Below are 15,829 nucleotides of genomic sequence, written 5' to 3'. Positions count from 1 at the left end.
GTTGCCTGTCTTGCTCTTGGCAGTTGTGAGGTGAGTGCTGCCTGAGGCCCTCAGAGGTCACAGGCAGGTCAGTGTGGTTAGCTGGTGCTTGTCCTTGGGAGGTCCCTTGTGCTGTGGCCATTGCTGCTGTGGCTGCTGCCTTGTGCTACAGTTTGTGAGAGACCACAGCTCCATGCAGGAGTGTAAGGTCACTTCTGCCTCTGTGCTTTTGCAGGCAGCGCCAGGCTGGTGTCTGCTGGTGGTGGTGGTTGTGAGGTGACTTGTGAAGCAGTCTGTGGTAGGGCAGTGCTGCTTGCCTGTCTTGCTCTTGGCGGTTGTGAGGTGAGTGCTGCCTGAGGGCCCAGAGGTCACAGGTAGGTCAGTGTGGTCAGCTGGTGCTTGTCCTTGGGAGGTCCCTTGTGCTGTGGCCATTGCTGCTGTGGCTGCTGCCTTGTGGCACAGTGTGTGAGAGACCAGAGCTCTAGGCAGCACTTTGAGGCCTCTTGTGCCTCTGTGCCTTAGCGGGCTGTGCCAGGCTGGTGTCTGCTGGTGGTGGTTGTTGTGAGGTCACTAGTGAAGCAGTGCGTGGTAGGGCAGTGCTGGTTGCCTGTCTTGCTCTTGTCAGTTGTGAGATGAGTGCTGCCTGAGGCCCCCAGAGGTCACAGGCAGGTCAGTGTGGTTAGCTGGTGCTTGTCCTTGGGAGGTCCCTTGTGCTGTGGCCATTGCTGCTGTGGCTGCTGCCTTGTGGCACAGTGTGTGAGAGACCAGAGCTCCATGCAGGAGTATAAGGTCACTTCTGCCTCTGTGCTTTTGCAGGCAGTGCAAGGCTGGTGTCTGCTGGTGGTGGTGGTTGTGAGGTGACTAGTGAAGCAGTGTGTGGTAGGGCAGTGCTGTTTGCCTGTCTTGCTCTTCGCAGTTGTGAGATGAGTGCTGCCTGAGGCCTTCAGAGGTCACAGGTAGGTCAGTGTGGTTAGCTGGTGCTTGTCCTTGGGAGGTCCCTTGTGCTGTGGCCGTGGCTGCTGCCTTGTGTCACAAGATGTGAGAGACCAGAGCTCTAGGCAGCCTTTTTAGGCCTCTTGTGCCTCTGTGCCTTAGCGGGCTGTGCCAGGCTGGTGTCTGCTGGTGGTGGTTTTTGTGAGGTCACTAGTGAAGCAGTGCGTGGTAGGGCTGTGCTGGTTGCCTGTCTTGCTCTTGGCAGTTGTGAGGTGAGTGCTGCCTGAGGCCCTCAGAGGTCACAGGCAGGTCAGTGTGGTTAGCTGGTGCTTGTCCTTGGGAGGTCCCTTGTGCTGTGGCCATTGCTGCTGTGGCTGCTGCCTTGTGGCACAAAGTGTGAGAGACCAGATCTCCATGCAGGAGTGTAAGGTCACTTCTGCCTCTCTGCTTTTGCAGGTAGCGCCAGGCTGCTGTCTGCTGGTGGTGGTGCCTGTGAGTTGACTTGTGAAGCAGTGCGTGGTAGGGCAGTGCTGGTTGCCTGTCTTGCTCTTGGCGGTTGTGAGGTGAGTGCTGCCTGAGGCCTTTAGAGGTCACAGGTAGGTCAGTGTGGTTAGCTGGTGCTTGTCCTTGGGAGGTCCTTTGTGCTGTGGCCACTGCTGCTGTGGCTGCTGCCTTGTGGCACAAAGTGTGAGAGACCAGACCTCTAGGCAGCCTTTTGTGGTCTCTTGTGCTTCTGTGCCTTAGCGGGCTGTGCCAGGCTGGTGTCTGCTGGTGGTGGTTGTTGTGAGGTCACTAGTGAAGCAGTGTGTGGTAGGGCAGTGCTGGTTGCCTGTCTTGCTCTTGGCAGTTGTTAGGTGAGTGCTGACTGAGGCCTTCAGAGGTCACAGGCAGGTCAGTGTGGTTAGCTGGTGCTTGTCCTTGGGAGGTCCCTTGTGGTGTGGCCATTGCTGCTGTGGCTGCTGCCTTGTGGCACAAAGTGTGAGAGACCAGAGCTCTAGGCAGCACTTTGAGGCCTCTTGTGCCTCTGTGCCTTAGCGGGCTGTGCCAGGCTGGTGTCTGCTGGTGGTGGTTGTTGTGAGGTCACTAGTGAAGCAGTGCGGGGTAAGGCAGTGCTGTGTGCCTGTCTTGCTCTTGGCAGTTGTGAGGTGAGCGCTGCCTGAGGCCTTCAGAGGTCACAGGCAGGTCAGTGTGGTTAGCTGGTGCTTGTCCTTGGGAGGTCCCTTATGCTGTGGCCATTGCTCTTGTGGCTGCTGCCTTGTGGCACAGTGTGTGAGAGACCAGAGCTCCATGCAGGAGTGTAAGGTCACTTCTGCCTCTCTGCTTTTGCAGGCAGCGCCAGGCTACTGTCTGCTGGTGGTGGTGCTTTTGAGGTGACTTGTGAAGCAGTGCGTGGTAGGGCAGTGCTGGTTGCCTGTCTTGCTCTTGGCGGTTGTGAGGTGAGTGCTGCCTGAGGCCTTCAGAGCTCACAGGTAGGTCAGTGTGGTTAGCTGGTGCTTGTCCTTGGGAGGTCCCTTGTGCTGTGGCCATTGCTGCTGTGGCTGCTGCCTTGTGGCACAAAGTGTGAGAGACCAGAGCTCTAGGCAGCCTTTTGAGGCCTCTTGTGCCTCTGTGCCTTAGCGGGCTGTGGCAGGCTGGTGTCTGCTGGTGGTGGTTGTTGTGAGGTCACTAGTGAAGCAGTGCGTGGTAGGGCAGTGCTGGTTGCCTGTCTTGCTCTTGTCAGTTGTGAGGTGATTGCTGCCTGAGGCCCCCAGAGGTCACAGGCAGGTCAGTGTGGTTAGCTGGTGCTTGTCCTTGGGAGGTCCCTTGTGCTGTGGCCATTGCTGCTGTGGATGCTGCCTTGTGGCACAGTGTGTGAGAGACCAGAGCTCTAGGCAGCCTTTTGTGGCCTCTTGTGCCTCTGTGCCTTAGCGGGCTGTGCCAGGCTGGTGTCTGCTGGTGGTGGTTGTTGTGAGGTCACTAGTGAAGCAGTGCGTGGTAGGGGAGTGCTGGTTGCCTGTCTTGCTCTTGGCAGTTGTGAGGTGAGTGCTGCCTGAGGCCCTCAGAGGTCACAGGCAGGTCAGTGTGGTTAGCTGGTGCTTGTCCTTGGGAGGTCCCTTGTGCTGTGGCCATTGCTGCTGTGGCTGCTGCCTTGTGCTACAGTTTGTGAGAGACCACAGCTCCATGCAGGAGTGTAAGGTCACTTCTGCCTCTCTGCTTTTGCAGGCTGTGGCAGGCTGGTGTCTGCTGGTGGTGGTGGTTGTGAGGTGACTTGTGAAGCAGTCTGTGGTAGGGCAGTGCTGCTTGCCTGTCTTGCTCTTGGCGGTTGTGAGGTGAGTGCTGCCTGAGGGCCCAGAGGTCACAGGTAGGTCAGTGTGGTTAGCTGGTGCTTGTCCTTGGGAGGTCCCTTGTGCTGTGGCCATTGCTGCTGTGGCTGCTGCCTTGTGGCACAGTGTGTGAGAGACCAGAGCTCTAGGCAGCACTTTGAGGCCTCTTGTGCCTCTGTGCCTTAGCGGGCTGTGGCAGGCTGGTGTCTGCTGGTGGTGGTTGTTGTGAGGTCACTAGTGAAGCAGTGCGTGGTAGGGCAGTGCTGGTTGCCTGTCTTGCTCTTGGCGGTTGTGAGGTGAGTGCTGCCTGAGGCCCCCAGAGGTCACAGGCAGGTCAGTGTGGTTAGCTGGTGCTTGTCCTTGGGAGGTCCCTTGTGCTGTGGCCATTGCTGCTGTGGCTGCTGCCTTGTGGCACAGTGTGTGAGAGACCAGAGCTCCATGCAGGAGTGTAAGGTCACTTCTGCCTCTCTGCTTTTGCAGGCAGTGCAAGGCTGGTGTCTGCTGGTGGTGGTGCTTGTGAGGTCACTAGTGAAGCAGTGCGTGGTAGGGCAGTGCTGGTTGCCTGTCTTGCTCTTGGCGGTTGTGAGGTGAGTGCTGCCTGAGGCCTTCAGAGCTCACAGGTAGGTCAGTGTGGTTAGCTGGTGCTTGTCCTTGGGAGGTCCCTTGTGCTGTGGCCATTGCTGCTGTGGCTGCTGCCTTGTGTCACAGTGTGTGAGAGCACAGATCTCCATGCAGGAGTGTAAGGTCACTTCTGCCTCTGTGCTTTTGCAGGCAGCGCCAGGCTACTGTCTGCTGGTGGTGGTGCTTTTCAGGTGACTTGTGAAGCAGTGCGTGGTAGGGCAGTGCTGGTTGCCTGTCTTGCTCTTGTCGGTTGTGAGGTGAGTGCTGCCTGAGGCCTTCAGAGGTCACAGGTAGGTCAGTGTGGTTAGCTGGTGCTTGTCCTTGGGAGGTCCCTTGTGCTGTGGCCATTGCTGCTGTGGCTGCTGCCTTGTAGCACAAAGTGTGAGAGACCAGAGCTCTAGGCAGCCTTTTGAGGCCTCTTGTGCCTCTGTGCCTTAGCGGGCTGTGGCAGGCTGGTGTCTGCTGGTGGTGGTTGTTGTGAGGTCACTAGTGAAGCAGTGCGTGGTAGGGCAGTGCTGGTTGCCTGTCTTGCTCTTGGCAGTTGTGAGATGAGTGCTGTCTGAGGCCCCCAGAGGTCACAGGCAGGTCAGTGTGGTTAGCTGGTGCTTGTCCTTGGGAGGTCCCTTGTGGTGTGGCCATTGCTGCTGTGGCTGCTGCCTTGTGGCACAGTGTGTGAGAGACCAGAGCTCCATGCAGGAGTGTAAGGTCACTTCTGCCTCTCTGCTTTTGCAGGCAGTGCAAGGCTGGTGTCTGCTGGTGGTGGTGGTTGTGAGGTGACTTGTGAAGCAGTGTGTGGTAGGGCAGTGCTGCTTGCCTGTCTAGCTCTTCGCAGTTGTGAGGTGAGTGCTGCCTGAGGCCCCCAGAGGTCACAGGCAGGTCAGTGTGGTTAGCTGGTGCTTGTCCTTGGGAGGTCCCTTGTGCTGTGGCCATTGCTGCTGTGGCTGCTGCCTTGTGGCACAAAGTGTGAGAGACCAGATCTCCATGCAGGAGTGTAAGGTCACTTCTGCCTCTGTGCTTTTGCATGTAGCGCCAGGCTGCTGTCTGCTGGTGGTGGTGCTTGTGAGTTGACTTGTGAAGCAGTGCGTGGTAGGGCAGTGCTGGTTGCCTGTCTTGCTCTTGGCAGTTGTGAGATGAGTGCTGCCTGAGGCCCTCAGAGGTCACAGGCAGGTCAGTGTGGTTAGCTGGTGCTTGTCCTTGGGAGGTCCCTTGTGCTGTGGCCATTGCTCTTGTGGCTGCTGCCTTGTGGCACAGTGTGTGAGAGACCAGAGCTCCATGCAGGAGTATAAGGTCACTTCTGCCTCTGTGCTTTTGCAGGCAGTGCAAGGCTGGTGTCTGCTGGTGGTGTTGGTTGTGAGGTGACTTGTGAAGCAGTGCGAGGTAGGGCAGCGCTGGTTGCCTGTCTTGCTCTTTGCAATTGTGAGATGAGTGCTGCCTGAGGCCTTTAGAGCTCACAGGTAGGTCAGAGTGGTTAGCTGGTGCTTGTCCTTGGGAGGTCCCTTGTGGTGTGGCCATTGCTGCTGTGGCTGCTGCCTTGTGGCACAAAATGTGAGAGACCAGAGCTCTAGGCAGCATTTTGAGGCCTCTTGTGCCTCTGTGCCTTAGCGGGCTATGGCAGGCTGGTGTCTGCTGGTGGTGGTTGTTGTGAGGTCACTAGTGAAGCAGTGCGTGGTAGGGCAGTGCTGGTTGCCTGTCTTACTCTTGGCAGTTGTGAGGTGAGTGCTGCCTGAGGCCCTCAGAGGTCACAGGCAGGTCAGTGTGGTTAGCTGGTGCTTGTCCTTGGGAGGTCCCTTGTGCTGTGGCCATTGCTGCTGTGGCTGCTGCCTTGTGGCACAAAGTGTGAGAGACCAGAGCTCTAGGCAGCCTTTTGAGGCCTCTTGTGCCTCTGTGCCTTAGCGGGCTGTGGCAGGCTGGTGTCTGCTGGTGGTGGTTGTTGTGAGGTCACTAGTGAAGCAGTGCGTGGTAGGGCAGTGCTGGTTGCCTGTCTTGCTCTTGTCAGTTGTGAGGTGATTGCTGCCTGAGGCCCCCAGAGGTCACAGGCAGGTCAGTGTGGTTAGCTGGTGCTTGTCCTTGGGAGATCCCTTATGCTGTGGCCATTGCTCTTGTGGCTGCTGCCTTGTGGCACAGTGTGTGAGAGACCAGAGCTCCATGCAGGAGTGTAAGGTCACTTCTGCCTCTCTGCTTTTGCAGGCAGTGCAAGGCTGGTGTCTGCTGGTGGTGGTGCTTGTGAGGTCACTAGTGAAGCAGTGCGTGGTAGGGCAGTGCTGGTTGCCTGTCTTGCTCTTGGCGGTTGTGAGGTGAGTGCTGCCTGAGGCCTTCAGAGCTCACAGGTAGGTCAGTGTGGTTAGCTGGTGCTTGTCCTTGGGAGGTCCCTTGTGCTGTGGCCATTGCTGCTGTGGCTGCTGCCTTGTGTCACAGTGTGTGAGAGCACAGATCTCCATGCAGGAGTGTAAGGTCACTTCTGCCTCTCTGCTTTTGCAGGCAGTGCAAGGCTGGTGTCTGCTGGTGGTGGTGGTTCTGAGGTGACTTGTGAAGCAGTGTGTGGTAGGGCAGTGCTGCTTGCCTGTCTAGCTCTTTGCAGTTGTGAGGTGAGTGCTGACTGAGGCCCCCAGAGGTCACAGGCAGGTCAGTGTGGTTAGCTGGTGCTTGTCCTTGGGAGGTCCCTTGTGCTGTGGCCATTGCTGCTGTGGCTGCTGCCTTGTGGCACAGTGTGTGAGAGACCAGAGCTCTAGGCAGCATTTTGAGGCCTCTTGTGCCTCTGTGCCTTAGCGGGCTGTGGCAGGCTGGTGTCTGCTGGTGGTGGTTGTTGTGAGGTCACTAGTGAAGCAGTGCGTGGTAGGGCAGTGCTGGTTGCCTGTCTTGCTCTTGGCAGTTGTGAGATGAGTGCTGTCTGAGGCCCCCAGAGGTCACAGGCAGGTCAGTGTGGTTAGCTGGTGCTTGTCCTTGGGAGGTCCCTTGTGGTGTGGCCATTGCTGCTGTGGCTGCTGCCTTGTGGCACAGTGTGTGAGAGACCAGAGCTCCATGCAGGAGTGTAAGGTCACTTCTGCCTCTCTGCTTTTGCAGGCAGTGCAAGGCTGGTGTCTGCTGGTGGTGGTGGTTGTGAGGTGACTTGTGAAGCAGTGTGTGGTAGGGCAGTGCTGCTTGCCTGTCTAGCTCTTCGCAGTTGTGAGGTGAGTGCTGCCTGAGGCCCCCAGAGGTCACAGGCAGGTCAGTGTGGTTAGCTGGTGCTTGTCCTTGGGAGGTCCCTTGTGCTGTGGCCATTGCTGCTGTGGCTGCTGCCTTGTGGCACAAAGTGTGAGAGACCAGATCTCCATGCAGGAGTGTAAGGTCACTTCTGCCTCTGTGCTTTTGCATGTAGCGCCAGGCTGCTGTCTGCTGGTGGTGGTGCTTGTGAGTTGACTTGTGAAGCAGTGCGTGGTAGGGCAGTGCTGGTTGCCTGTCTTGCTCTTGGCAGTTGTGAGATGAGTGCTGCCTGAGGCCCTCAGAGGTCACAGGCAGGTCAGTGTGGTTAGCTGGTGCTTGTCCTTGGGAGGTCCCTTGTGCTGTGGCCATTGCTCTTGTGGCTGCTGCCTTGTGGCACAGTGTGTGAGAGACCAGAGCTCCATGCAGGAGTATAAGGTCACTTCTGCCTCTGTGCTTTTGCAGGCAGTGCAAGGCTGGTGTCTGCTGGTGGTGTTGGTTGTGAGGTGACTTGTGAAGCAGTGCGAGGTAGGGCAGCGCTGGTTGCCTGTCTTGCTCTTTGCAATTGTGAGATGAGTGCTGCCTGAGGCCTTTAGAGCTCACAGGTAGGTCAGAGTGGTTAGCTGGTGCTTGTCCTTGGGAGGTCCCTTGTGGTGTGGCCATTGCTGCTGTGGCTGCTGCCTTGTGGCACAAAATGTGAGAGACCAGAGCTCTAGGCAGCATTTTGAGGCCTCTTGTGCCTCTGTGCCTTAGCGGGCTATGGCAGGCTGGTGTCTGCTGGTGGTGGTTGTTGTGAGGTCACTAGTGAAGCAGTGCGTGGTAGGGCAGTGCTGGTTGCCTGTCTTACTCTTGGCAGTTGTGAGGTGAGTGCTGCCTGAGGCCCTCAGAGGTCACAGGCAGGTCAGTGTGGTTAGCTGGTGCTTGTCCTTGGGAGGTCCCTTGTGCTGTGGCCATTGCTGCTGTGGCTGCTGCCTTGTGGCACAAAGTGTGAGAGACCAGAGCTCTAGGCAGCCTTTTGAGGCCTCTTGTGCCTCTGTGCCTTAGCGGGCTGTGGCAGGCTGGTGTCTGCTGGTGGTGGTTGTTGTGAGGTCACTAGTGAAGCAGTGCGTGGTAGGGCAGTGCTGGTTGCCTGTCTTGCTCTTGTCAGTTGTGAGGTGATTGCTGCCTGAGGCCCCCAGAGGTCACAGGCAGGTCAGTGTGGTTAGCTGGTGCTTGTCCTTGGGAGATCCCTTATGCTGTGGCCATTGCTCTTGTGGCTGCTGCCTTGTGGCACAGTGTGTGAGAGACCAGAGCTCCATGCAGGAGTGTAAGGTCACTTCTGCCTCTCTGCTTTTGCAGGCAGTGCAAGGCTGGTGTCTGCTGGTGGTGGTGCTTGTGAGGTCACTAGTGAAGCAGTGCGTGGTAGGGCAGTGCTGGTTGCCTGTCTTGCTCTTGGCGGTTGTGAGGTGAGTGCTGCCTGAGGCCTTCAGAGCTCACAGGTAGGTCAGTGTGGTTAGCTGGTGCTTGTCCTTGGGAGGTCCCTTGTGCTGTGGCCATTGCTGCTGTGGCTGCTGCCTTGTGTCACAGTGTGTGAGAGCACAGATCTCCATGCAGGAGTGTAAGGTCACTTCTGCCTCTCTGCTTTTGCAGGCAGTGCAAGGCTGGTGTCTGCTGGTGGTGGTGGTTCTGAGGTGACTTGTGAAGCAGTGTGTGGTAGGGCAGTGCTGCTTGCCTGTCTAGCTCTTTGCAGTTGTGAGGTGAGTGCTGACTGAGGCCCCCAGAGGTCACAGGCAGGTCAGTGTGGTTAGCTGGTGCTTGTCCTTGGGAGGTCCCTTGTGCTGTGGCCATTGCTGCTGTGGCTGCTGCCTTGTGGCACAGTGTGTGAGAGACCAGAGCTCTAGGCAGCATTTTGAGGCCTCTTGTGCCTCTGTGCCTTAGCGGGCTGTGGCAGGCTGGTGTCTGCTGGTGGTGGTTGTTGTGAGGTCACTAGTGAAGCAGTGCGTGGTAGGGCAGTGCTGGTTGCCTGTCTTGCTCTTGGCAGTTGTGAGATGAGTGCTGCCTGAGGCCCCCAGAGGTCACAGGCAGGTCAGTGTGGTTAGCTGGTGCTTGTCCTTGGGAGGTCCCTTGTGCTGTGGCCATTGCTGCTGTGGCTGCTGCCTTGTGCTACAGTTTGTGAGAGACCAGATCTCCATGCAGGAGTGTAAGGTCACTTCTGCCTCTGTGCTTTTGCAGGCAGCGCCAGGCTGGTGTCTGCTGGTGGTGGTGCTTGTGAGGTGACTTGTGAAGCAGTGCGTGGTAGGGCAGTGCTGCTTGCCTGTCTTGCTCTTGGCGGTTTTGAGGTGAGTGCTGCCTGAGGCCTTTAGAGCTCACAGGTAGGTCAGAGTGGTTAGCTGGTGCTTGTCCTTGGGAGGTCCCTTGTGGTGTGGCCATTGCTGCTGTGGCTGCTGCCTTGTGGCACAAAGTGTGAGAGACCAGAGCTCTAGGCAGCACTTTGAGGCCTCTTGTGCCTCTGTGCCTTAGCGGGCTGTGGCAGGCTGGTGTCTGCTGGTGGCGGTTGTTGTGAGGTCACTAGTGAAGCAGTGCGTGGTAGGGCAGTGCTGGTTGCCTGTCTTGCTCTTGGCAGTTGTGAGGTGAGTGCTGCCTGAGGCCCTCAGAGGTCACAGGCAGGTCAGTGTGGTTAGCTGGTGCTTGTCCTTGGGAGGTCCCTTGTGCTGTGGCCATTGCTGCTGTGGCTGCTGCCTTGTGGCACAAAGTGTGAGAGACCAGAGCTCTAGGCAGCCCTTTGAGGCCTCTTGTGCCTCTGTGCCTTAGCGGGCTGTGCCAGGCTGGTGTCTGCTGGTGGTGGTTGTTGTGAGGTCACTAGTGAAGCAGTGCGTGGTAAGGCAGTGCTGTGTGCCTGTCTTGCTCTTGGCAGTTGTGAGGTGAGCGCTGCCTGAGGCCCCCAGATGTCACAGGCAGGTCAGTGTGGTTAGCTGGTGCTTGTCCTTGGGAGGTCCCATGTGCTGTGGCCATTGCTGCTGTGGCTGCTGCCTTGTGGCACAGTGTGTGAGAGACCAGAGCTCCATGCAGGAGTATAAGGTCACTTCTGCCTCTGTGCTTTTGCAGGTAGTGCAAGGCTGGTGTCTGCTGGTGGTGGTGGTTGTGAGGTGACTTGTGAAGCAGTGCGAGGTAGGGCAGTGCTGGTTGCCTGTCTTGCTCTTTGCAGTTGTCAGATGAGTGCTGCCTGAGGCCTTCAGAGCTCACAGGTAGGTCAGTGTGGTTAGCTGGTGCTTGTCCTTGGGAGGTCCCTTGTGCTGTGGCCATTGCTGCTGTGGCTGCTGCCTTGTGGCACAGTGTGTGAGAGACCAGAGCTCTAGGCAGCATTTTGAGGCCTCTTGTGCCTCTGTGCCTTAGCGGGCTGTGGCAGGCTGGTGTCTGCTGGTGGTGGTTGTTGTGAGGTCACTAGTGAAGCAGTGCGTGGTAGGGCAGTGCTGGTTGCCTGTCTTGCTCTTGGCAGTTGTGAGATGAGTGCTGCCTGAGGCCCCCAGAGGTCACAGGCAGGTCAGTGTGGTTAGCTGGTGCTTGTCCTTGGGAGGTCCCTTGTGCTGTGGCCATTGCTGCTGTGGCTGCTGCCTTGTGGCACAAAGTGTGAGAGACCAGATCTCCATGCAGGAGTGTAAGGTCACTTCTGCCTCTGTGCTTTTGCAGGTAGCGCCAGGCTGCTGTCTGCTGGTGGTGGTGCCTGTGAGTTGACTTGTGAAGCAGTGTGTGGTAGGGCAGTGCTGGTTGCCTGTCTTGCTCTTGGCGGTTGTGAGGTGAGTGCTGCCTGAGGCCTTTAGAGGTCACAGGTAGGTCAGTGTGGTTAGCTGGTGCTTGTCCTTGGGAGGTCCTTTGTGCTGTGGCCACTGCTGCTGTGGCTGCTGCCTTGTGGCACAAAGTGTGAGAGACCAGACCTCTAGGCAGCCTTTTGTGGTCTCTTGTGCTTCTGTGCCTTAGCGGGCTGTGCCAGGCTGGTGTCTGCTGGTGGTGGTTGTTGTGAGGTCACTAGTGAAGCAGTGCGTGGTAGGGCAGTGCTGGTTGCCTGTCTTGCTCTTGGCAGTTGTTAGGTGAGTGCTGACTGAGGCCTTCAGAGGTCACAGGCAGGTCAGTGTGTTTAGCTGGTGCTTGTCCTTGGGAGGTCCCTTGTGCTGTGGCCATTGCTGCTGTGGCTGCTGCCTTGTGGCACAAAGTGTGAGAGACCAGAGCTCTAGGCAGCACTTTGAGGCCTCTTGTGCCTCTGTGCCTTAGCGGGCTGTGCCAGGCTGGTGTCTGCTGGTGGTGGTTGTTGTGAGGTCACTAGTGAAGCAGTGCGTGGTAAGGCAGTGCTGTGTGCCTGTCTTGCTCTTGGCAGTTGTGAGGTGAGCGCTGGCTGAGGCCCCCAGAGGTCACAGGCAGGTCAGTGTGGTTAGCTGGTGCTTGTCCTTGGGAGGTCCCTTATGCTGTGGCCATTGCTCTTGTGGCTGCTGCCTTGTGGCACAGTGTGTGAGAGACCAGAGCTCCATGCAGGAGTGTAAGGTCACTTCTGCCTCTCTGCTTTTGCAGGCAGTGCAAGGCTGGTGTCTGCTGGTGGTGGTGCTTGTGAGGTCACTAGTGAAGCAGTGCGTGGTAGGGCAGTGCTGGTTGCCTGTCTTGCTCTTGGCGGTTGTGAGGTGAGTGCTGCCTGAGGCCTTCAGAGCTCACAGGTAGGTCAGTGTGGTTAGCTGGTGCTTGTCCTTGGGAGGTCCCTTGTGGTGTGGCCATTGCTGCTGTGGCTGCTGCCTTGTGTCACAGTGTGTGAGAGCACAGATCTCCACGCAGGAGTGTAAGGTCACTTCTGCCTCTCTGCTTTTGCAGGCAGCGCCAGGCTACTGTCTGCTGGTGGTGGTGCTTTTGAGGTGACTTGTGAAGCAGTGCGTGGTAGGGCAGTGCTGGTTGCCTGTCTTGCTCTTGGCGGTTGTGAGGTGAGTGCTGCCTGAGGCCTTCAGAGCTCACAGGTAGGTCAGTGTGGTTAGCTGGTGCTTGTCCTTGGGAGGTCCCTTGTGCTGTGGCCATTGCTGCTGTGGCTGCTGCCTTGTGGCACAAAGTGCGAGAGACCAGAGCTCTAGGCAGCCTTTTGAGGCCTCTTGTGCCTCTGTGCCTTAGCGGGCTGTGGCAGGCTGGTGTCTGCTGGTGGTGGTTGTTGTGAGGTCACTAGTGAAGCAGTGCGTGGTAGGGCAGTGCTGGTTGCCTGTCTTGCTCTTGGCAGTTGTGAGATGAGTGCTGTCTGAGGCCCCCAGAGGTCACAGGCAGGTCAGTGTGGTTAGCTGGTGCTTGTCCTTGGGAGGTCCCTTGTGCTGTGGCCATTGCTGCTGTGGCTGCTGCCTTGTGGCACAGTGTATGAGAGACCAGAGCTCTATGCAGGAGTGTAAGGTCACTTCTGCCTCTCTGCTTTTGCAGGCTGTGGCAGGCTGGTGTCTGCTGGTGGTGGTGGTTGTGAGGTGACTTGTGAAGCAGTGTGTGGTAGGGCAGTGCTGGTTGCCTGTCTTGCTCTTGGCAGTTGTGAGGTGAGTGCTGCCTGAGGCCTTCAGAGGTCACAGGCAGGTCAGTGTGGTTAGCTGGTGCTTGTCCTTGGGAGGTCCCTTGTGCTGTGGCCATTGCTGCTGTGGATGCTGCCTTGTGGCACAGTGTGTGAGAGACCAGAGCTCTAGGCAGCCTTTTGTGGCCTCTTGTGCCTCTGTGCCTTAGCGGGCTGTGCCAGGCTGGTGTCTGCTGGTGGTGGTTGTTGTGAGGTCACTAGTGAAGCAGTGCGTGGTAGGGGAGTGCTGGTTGCCTGTCTTGCTCTTGGCAGTTGTGAGGTGAGTGCTGCCTGAGGCCCTCAGAGGTCACAGGCAGGTCAGTGTGGTTAGCTGGTGCTTGTCCTTGGGAGGTCCCTTGTGCTGTGGCCATTGCTGCTGTGGCTGCTGCCTTGTGCTACAGTTTGTGAGAGACCAGATCTCCATGCAGGAGTGTAAGGTCACTTCTGCCTCTCTGCTTTTGCAGGCTGTGGCAGGCTGGTGTCTGCTGGTGGTGGTGGTTGTGAGGTGACTTGTGAAGCAGTGTGTGGTAGGGCAGTGCTGCTTGCCTGTCTTGCTCTTGGCGGTTGTGAGGTGAGTGCTGCCTGAGGGCCCAGAGGTCACAGGTAGGTCAGTGTGGTCAGCTGGTGCTTGTCCTTGGGAGGTCCCTTGTGCTGTGGCCATTGCTGCTGTGGCTGCTGCCTTGTGGCACAGTGTGTGAGAGACCAGAGCTCTAGGCAGCACTTTGAGGCCTCTTGTGCCTCTGTGCCTTAGCGGGCTGTGGCAGGCTGGTGTCTGCTGGTTGTGGTTGTTGTGAGGTCACTAGTGAAGCAGTGCGTGGTAGGGCAGTGCTGGTTGCCTGTCTTGCTCTTGTCAGTTGTGAGATGAGTGCTGCCTGAGGCCCCCAGAGGTCACAGGCAGGTCAGTGTGGTTAGCTGGTGCTTGTCCTTGGGAGGTCCCTTGTGCTGTGGCCATTGCTGCTGTGGCTGCTGCCTTGTGGCACAGTGTGTGAGAGACCAGAGCTCCATGCAGGAGTATAAGGTCACTTCTGCCTCTGTGCTTTTGCAGGCAGTGCAAGGCTGGTGTCTGCTGGTGGTGGTGGTTGTGAGGTGACTAGTGAAGCAGTGTGTGGTAGGGCAGTGCTGTTTGCCTGTCTTGCTCTTCGCAGTTGTGAGATGAGTGCTGCCTGAGGCCTTCAGAGGTCACAGGTAGGTCAGTGTGGTTAGCTGGTGCTTGTCCTTGGGAGGTCCCTTGTGCTGTGGCCGTGGCTGCTGCCTTGTGTCACAAGATGTGAGAGACCAGAGCTCTAGGCAGCCTTTTGAGGCCTCTTGTGCCTCTGTGCCTTAGCGGGCTGTGCAAGGCTGGTGTCTGCTGGTGGTGGTTTTTGTGAGGTCACTAGTGAAGCAGTGCGTGGTAGGGCTGTGCTGGTTGCCTGTCTTGCTCTTGGCAGTTGTGAGGTGAGTGCTGCCTGAGGCCCTCAGAGGTCACAGGCAGGTCAGTGTGGTTAGCTGGTGCTTGTCCTTGGGAGGTCCCTTGTGCTGTGGCCATTGCTGCTGTGGCTGCTGCCTTGTGGCACAAAGTGTGAGAGACCAGATCTCCATGCAGGAGTGTAAGGTCACTTCTGCCTCTCTGCTTTTGCAGGTAGCGCCAGGCTGCTGTCTGCTGGTGGTGGTGCCTGTGAGTTGACTTGTGAAGCAGTGCGTGGTAGGGCAGTGCTGGTTGCCTGTCTTGCTCTTGGCGGTTGTGAGGTGAGTGCTGCCTGAGGCCTTTAGAGGTCACAGGTAGGTCAGTGTGGTTAGCTGGTGCTTGTCCTTGGGAGGTCCTTTGTGCTGTGGCCACTGCTGCTGTGGCTGCTGCCTTGTGGCACAAAGTGTGAGAGACCAGACCTCTAGGCAGCCTTTTGTGGTCTCTTGTGCTTCTGTGCCTTAGCGGGCTGTGCCAGGCTGGTGTCTGCTGGTGGTGGTTGTTGTGAGGTCACTAGTGAAGCAGTGTGTGGTAGGGCAGTGCTGGTTGCCTGTCTTGCTCTTGGCAGTTGTTAGGTGAGTGGTGACTGAGGCCTTCAGAGGTCACAGGCAGGTCAGTGTGGTTAGCTGGTGCTTGTCCTTGGGAGGTCCCTTGTGCTGTGGCCATTGCTGCTGTGGCTGCTGCCTTGTGGCACAAAGTGTGAGAGACCAGAGCTCTAGGCAGCACTTTGAGGCCTCTTGTGCCTCTGTGCCTTAGCGGGCTGTGCCAGGCTGGTGTCTGCTGGTGGTGGTTTTTGTGAGGTCACTAGTGATGCAGTGCGTGGTAGGGCAGTGCTGTGTGCCTGTCTTGCTCTTGGCAGTTGTGAGGTGAGCGCTGCCTGAGGCCTTCAGAGGTCACAGGCAGGTCAGTGTGGTTAGCTGGTGCTTGTCCTTGGGAGGTCCCTTATGCTGTGGCCATTGCTCTTGTGGCTGCTGCCTTGTGGCACAGTGTGTGAGAGACCAGAGCTCCATGCAGGAGTGTAAGGTCACTTCTGCCTCTCTGCTTTTGCAGGCAGCGCCAGGCTACTGTCTGCTGGTGGTGGTGCTTTTGAGGTGACTTGTGAAGCAGTGCGTGGTAGGGCAGTGCTGGTTGCCTGTCTTGCTCTTGGCGGTTGTGAGGTGAGTGCTGCCTGAGGCCTTCAGAGCTCACAGGTAGGTCAGTGTGGTTAGCTGGTGCTTGTCCTTGGGAGGTCCCTTGTGCTGTGGCCATTGCTGCTGTGGCTGCTGCCTTGTGGCACAAAGTGTGAGAGACCAGACCTCTAGGCAGCCTTTTGAGGCCTCTTGTGCCTCTGTGCCTTAGCGGGCTGTGACAGGCCGGTGTCTGCTGGTGGTGGTTATTGTGAGGTCACTAGTGAAGCAGTGCGTGGTAGGGCAGTGCTGGTTGCCTGTCTTGCTCTTGTCAGTTGTGAGGTGATTGCTGCCTGAGGCCCCCAGAGGTCACAGGCAGGTCAGTGTGGTTAGCTGGTGCTTGTCCTTGGGAGGTCCCTTGTGCTGTGGCCATTGCTGCTGTGGATGCTGCCTTGTGGCACAGTGTGTGAGAGACCAGAGCTCTAGGCAGCCTTTTGTGGCCTCTTGTGCCTCTGTGCCTTAGCGGGCTGTGCCAGGCTGGTGTCTGCTGGTGGTGGTTGTTGTGAGGTCACTAGTGAAGCAGTGCGTGGTAGGGCAGTGCTGGTTGCCTGTCTTGCTCTTGGCAGTTGTGAGGTGAGTGCTGCCTGAGGCCCTCAGAGGTCACAGGCAGGTCAGTGTGGTTAGCTGGTGCTTGTCCTTGGGAGGTCCCTTGTGCTGTGGCCATTGCTGCTGTGGCTGC

Source organism: Rhea pennata, chromosome 12 (genome assembly GCF_028389875.1).
Source record: "Rhea pennata isolate bPtePen1 chromosome 12, bPtePen1.pri, whole genome shotgun sequence".
Classification (NCBI taxonomy): domain Eukaryota; kingdom Metazoa; phylum Chordata; class Aves; order Rheiformes; family Rheidae; genus Rhea; species Rhea pennata.
The sequence above is the reverse complement of the archived record's forward strand: the minus strand, read 5'-3'. Positions refer to the sequence as shown.